Source organism: Cariama cristata, unplaced genomic scaffold, assembly GCF_000690535.1.
Source record: "Cariama cristata isolate BGI_N322 unplaced genomic scaffold, ASM69053v1 scaffold44328, whole genome shotgun sequence".
NCBI lineage: Eukaryota > Metazoa > Chordata > Aves > Cariamiformes > Cariamidae > Cariama > Cariama cristata.
Window position 1 is genome coordinate 231 of NW_009633706.1, and position 5,881 is coordinate 6,111.

The following is a 5,881-nucleotide window of genomic DNA, read 5'->3' on the forward strand; positions in this document are numbered from 1 at the left end:
ACCCCTCCATCTGGGGGGTTGCCCTGAGGTAAACTATGCCCAGCAGCCCCTGTGAAGGGCTGTGCTTTCTCTGGGACACAGGCCACACCTCACATTTGGGCAGACATCATGCTCAGGGGCTTTATCCAGCCTCGATGACAGGCAAGGAGCATGAGACACCTGAGGCCAGCCATCTTAGCTGCTCAGCTGCCAGCTACCCAAGAGCAAGGGGTTTCCTGCTGCTGGTGCCCCATCTCCTGCAGTGGCCCTGTAGGTTTAAGATGGCGCACCTGAAGGCCACCTGAGGAAGGGGGTCATCTCTCTGTTGCATTTCTCAATATTTCTCAAGAGGACACTCTCAGAGCTCGGTGAGTTTTGGATTAGGCCCTGGGAAGGACACAACCTCCTTCTGCCTAGCCCCTCACTGGTCCTGTGCTGCCACCTTTTTGCAGCATTATCTTCAACTGTTTGTGACAGCTGTGGTGGTGTTTTGAGTGGGAAAAGCTCTCTGATGGCAGTGGGTGGTTGTTCTCTTTCCTCCCTCCCGAAATGCTCTTACATCATGGATGAATAGATTGTGGCACATTCAGATAAATTTGTTTCATCCCGTACTGTTTATTCTGAGCCCTTGTAAAAGGATTTTTCAAAGGGCTGTGTGGGACACAGTGTGGTTTGAGTCTTTATTATTTAATGGTATTTGTGACTAAATTATGTGTGAGAAATTATTTGTAATGCATTGCATTAATTCTGTCTTTGATAGAAGCTTTTAAAAAACACAGTTGTCAGGATTGAAGCAATTTGCTACTGGGCAGCTTTATTATGGGCAGTTTCTGAATGCTTGGCTTGGCCACATCACCAGATCTCATTCATTTCAAACCACTTAAAATGAATGGACAACTTGAAAAAATTAACCTGCCTTTAGAAAGATGACCCTTTCTTTATTTTGCTATCATAAATGCAAGAAAGATTGTAATCCTCATGCTCTGCTTTGTGTTTGATTCCTGGCATACAAAGGCCTGATGGTCCTATCGTGAGCTGGAAAAATCATGGAATAACAGCAGTGTGACCATACTAGAATGAGTGAACCAAGGTAGGAGAAAGTTTCTGTCTCTTTCTGGTAACTTTTGTCTATTTATTTATTTCTAACCCTTGTGTGTTGCTCAAATGAGCATCCTCAATTGGGTAAGTGAGGTGTGCTTACTGAGACATTTGGGATATTCAGTAATTTTTTCAGTTGAGGTGGATGAACTGTGAAAAAGTCTCCAAGCCATTTTTGTATTTTCCTGAAAGTCTCAGAGATTAGTCACAGTGCATATTTGTATTTTCCTGTGAGGTAAATTGAGATCCTGCTAATATCATATCCACTGTAGCTATGTCAGTGTAATGCTGACAGGTGTTTCTCTGTCTCTTGGAGTGCAGGCTAACTTTGATGGCCTTGTGGCTTAGGATTGCTGTTTTGTGTGAACTTCTGCTTTTGGAGTGCAAATATGGCTTCTTTGATACTGAGGCAGAAGAGCTCATGAGCTTTGTGATGTTCGCAGGAGTTGACCAGATTTGCCCTGTTCTTCACCCTGTCCCTGTGGTGTACTTTGAGCCTGGAGAGCTAAGAAGGGGCAGATTAGAGTAGATCATGTGGTCTTTTAATCAGCTGAAGTCTCCCTTGTGCCAAATAAGTGGCTGATGATTTAAATCCATTTTATAATGCAGTTGTGTCACAGGAGAACTTGTAGGAGTTTAAGTATAAGCAAAGGCTTGTCCCAGATTTTTGCACAAATAAATCTCTGCATTTAACATATAAAGGTAATCTGTAAGATCAAGTATTCCTATGAGGTGAGCTTTTTTATTGTGTTCCCTCTGCTACCTGGCTTTTTTGGTGATCCCACAGAAGTCTCCTCTCTTTTCTGGGCTGTGATTCAGCAGTGACTGTGCTGGTTTTACATAGATAGAACTGAAGCCTAGGTTGCTCACTGCTATGGAAGGGCTTCCTTTCATGGATGACTTCTTGCACTGGTGGAAAGGCACCTGTGAATCCGTGTCATCTGATGACTGACTGAAGTTCATACACTTTTTGGTGGTATTCCTGCTTTTCCCTCAAGCCCACTCTTCCTCTTGCCGAGATAGTGACATAGAGGAATTCTTCAGGAAAGACTTTAAGAGCAGATCTAATAAATCAATGATAAGCTAACCTGGTAAGGGGCTATTCTTTGCTTATGTAAAAAGCCAGATTTTGTGAATTTTCTGCTAAATGTTTTTATTCTGCTGGAAAGCTTGCTTCAGAGATGCTTTTGCTTCAGAACACCCAACTTGTTGCCTGAAATAAAATTGCAGGCTACTCTGTTATTTCTGGTTAGTAATTGCTCTGAATTAACAGGCTCTGTGTGTGAAGCCTCTAATGCTAATGATTTCAGACTGAAGATAAAAGATAAATGCGAGGTAGAACTGTTGATGAGTTTGTCTTATATATACACCTTTGCTGGTCTTTACACATGCACACATGTGTACATGAATAAATATAGAATCTGTAACCGCGTAATATACATTTACAGTGACAAACTTTTTTTTTTTCTTTTATAAAAGCCCAGAGTATATTAGAAATCTGAGAATGATTTAGGTTGAAAAATTTCTTCTGATGGAATCTCAATTGAGATAGAAAGACTATTTGTTGAAATACTGGTCATTAAAATCCTGACTAGGATTACTGAGGGATGGATTATATTGATCCCATAGCTTCCTTGCTAAAGGTAAAGGCTTTTCACATGTCTCTATTAGGTCAAGCATACTGTGACTACTTCTCTATTATGAATGCTATGTAACTGCCCCTTGCCATGAAGTAAGTGATTCAGTATTGTCTTGCATTATCTTCAGTCAACACAAATTTAGTGCAATTATAATGCTCATTTCCTGTAAAATAGAAGATATGTGAATAATGGAGGTAAATTTTCATTAGAATGAGGTCAGAAAGCATGAAAGCATTAATAGCAGAGCAAGTGATAGAACTGTATCAGGTAGAATAATCTCATTCTCCAGAATACAGAGCAACCACCAACTAATGTGTATAAGAAAGTTAGTTCTGCTGTGGCTGGAGATCATTCCATGATGGTGTTTATTATGCCTTTTCTGCAGATTCTGTGTCACCTACTGTCATATTTTGTCTATGAGTTCTCATATTGTGCTTGTGTTGCAGTTGGCAGTCATGTGCCTCAGTAGGTGTGGCACTGAGCAATGCGATAAAGCTCAGTTTTGGCCCCAAACCTCCCTAGAGATCAGTTAAAGTGGAATGAGAGGTTTTGACTGGCTCCTTGCTGAGTGAGGCAACAGTTGTAGAGTCCACACCTGGTATTCTCCAAAACTTAGTCCAGTTCCAAATTTGCCTTGGAATTGGGCTCCCCTCAAATATTTCTGGCATTTATTTTTTTAAAATCAGTGAAAACCAGTAACAGCCATGACGATATCCTTGCAGTTAGACTGGTGCAAGTGCAGAAGCAATGATTTAATTTCAGGATTGGCTACTAGACTCATGCAGCTGTCTACAACATTTTGTGAGACTTAGTGCATGAGATGTCTATAATTGTTCATGTTTAATGGCTCCATTTTTGACTGCCTGGACAGCCTTTGCTTTCTTAAAACAGAGGGAGGCAAAGGTGGGATTTTATTTACATGCATGGCTGTAACAGCAGGAGAGGAGTTAGCAGACAGAGTAAGTTTCTGTCTATTTAAAAGATTTTAACTATGTGAATAATTGTTAGTAGCAACAATTATTGTAACAGTGCAAACATTTGCTGCTTCTTTATAACCAATTTGTAGTTATAAATAAAAGTTATAATAAATACCAAAAGAAATCTGAGACTCAAGAAGGAAGATAATTTTTAAAACAGTAAGGAGCAAAAGAAAATATGACAGCCGTGAGCACTACACCATTTGCAAAAATGTACTTTGTGTGCATTTATAATAGTTTTATTAGTACATTAATAATGTTCAAATAGAACTAGCCTCCTGCTCTGTTACAAAACTCTCTTAATTTGGCTGGTTGCAAAAAAGAGCAGCTCTGTTGCAATGGTAGAACAAAACTTATTTCTTTTATCAGCCCTGCTTCTGGGTTGTGCCACAAACAATCCTAAGTGTTTCCATAGCTGTTTTCAGAACATGATGTGGCTTAAAAGCTGACCGTTGTGCTCTAACAGTCAAATCGATTACTTGAAGTGGACTCCTAGGCGGTAAATCTGAATAGACATATAATTGCAGGTTATATTTTATATGTTGCTAATAATTACAAAGCACAGCTGAAAAATGATTATTGGTGATTTGTTATTTACATTGCAGAGTTTTAAAATGCTGTGTGGAGAAGGGGAAAAAAAAAGAAGCTGGTCACGTAGCAGTTAGGCTACGTAACAAGAGTCCTGAATTGGGAGCAAGTGTATGATTGCCCAATGAAGGTCTGCTGACAGACAATATTGACGTTGGACCCGAAACTTTTCAATATTTTTTGTACAGCTGGAATAAGTTCTATCCTAAGTGAATGATTTCTCTGCTGCAGTTTATTTGTGTTCCAAAGATGATCAGATAAGGAAAGAAAAAAATTGTGATGTATAAACAACTCTTGGTATGTTATGTGGAATGGATGCCTGTAGATTCAAGATTGCGTTAAGAGCAAAGTTTATCTTAATGATTTGAAAGTAAGGCAATAGTTACTATGTGGCTCACTTCGAAGTACCTTGAAAGGAACCCTTTTTGACAGAAAACCTTTTCGTACAGGCTTGTGAACTGTGAGCCCAGAGCCCTCTAGTGTTAGCAGTGGTGTAATCGATATTAATTATCTACACCGGTGTAGTTCAGTGTGACCTGCACAGTATTCTGACCTGTGTCAATAAGGAGCTACCAAGCCAATCACTTTCTTCCATCTAATTGTTTATTGACTTTATTATTTATCTATGGTTTAAAAAATTGCCGATTTATTTTTGAGAGATATAACTGATCTCATCCATCCCATTTTTCAGAAAGGTTTCCCGTGGAGCTATTACCCAGTCTGTGTCAGCAATAACTCAGAGCAACGACAGGTCCTATGCAAAGGAAAATTTAGGAGGCCTGTAAGGCTGGTCTAGTACATCCACTGCAGCTCTCTGTTTATCACTTACTCCATGTCTTGTTTTGGGGAGTCCCTGCAAGTCCTTCCAGTTGTTCTTTCATGCCCAAAGCATGTTGTCACCTGTTCTCCTTCTCTTGAATTGAGAGTTCCCATTTGGTATTTCGCAGCACTGGAACTGTATCTATCTGTGATACAGATCCTTCCTTCTCCGAGGCAGGGTGTCCAGTATGTCCTCAGCCACAGGTTCTGCGTGCCTCCATGGTTTGCCTTGGCTTATGTTTCCCTTTCTTGTTTCTTTGCCTCCTTGTCTCCCCATGCCAGGATCAAAGTCTGTCCATTCCTTTGCTTCTCTTTTTTTTTTTTTTTTTTCTTTTCTTCTTATGCCACCAAACTCTAGGTTGGTTTTGGCCTCTGCTGTCCCTGTCATGATCACCTCTTGGTCTTCCTATGTGCCACATATTATGTGTCTCTCATTCCCTTCTTCCTCATCACATTAGTTTTTCCTCTTTCAGTGAGTTGTATGAGGTGACTGGTGGCACACACTTAATACACACAGAGTTTTCCAGGGAAGAGGGTAGCTGCTGGGATGATAAGATACAGGCTTTGCATAAAAAAACCCAACTAATGATCTTGAAGCAACATGCAGGGAATCCATTATTTCAGTGAGTTAACTGTGGACAAGGAGCTGTTGTGGACCAATAAAATGTGTAATAATTGATTTTATATTATAGACAATCTTTTTCCCCTTCTGCAGAATGAGTGGGAGAAGAATAATTTCCTAGCTTGTCTGAGAAGACCAGAGAATCTGTCACTTGCTGA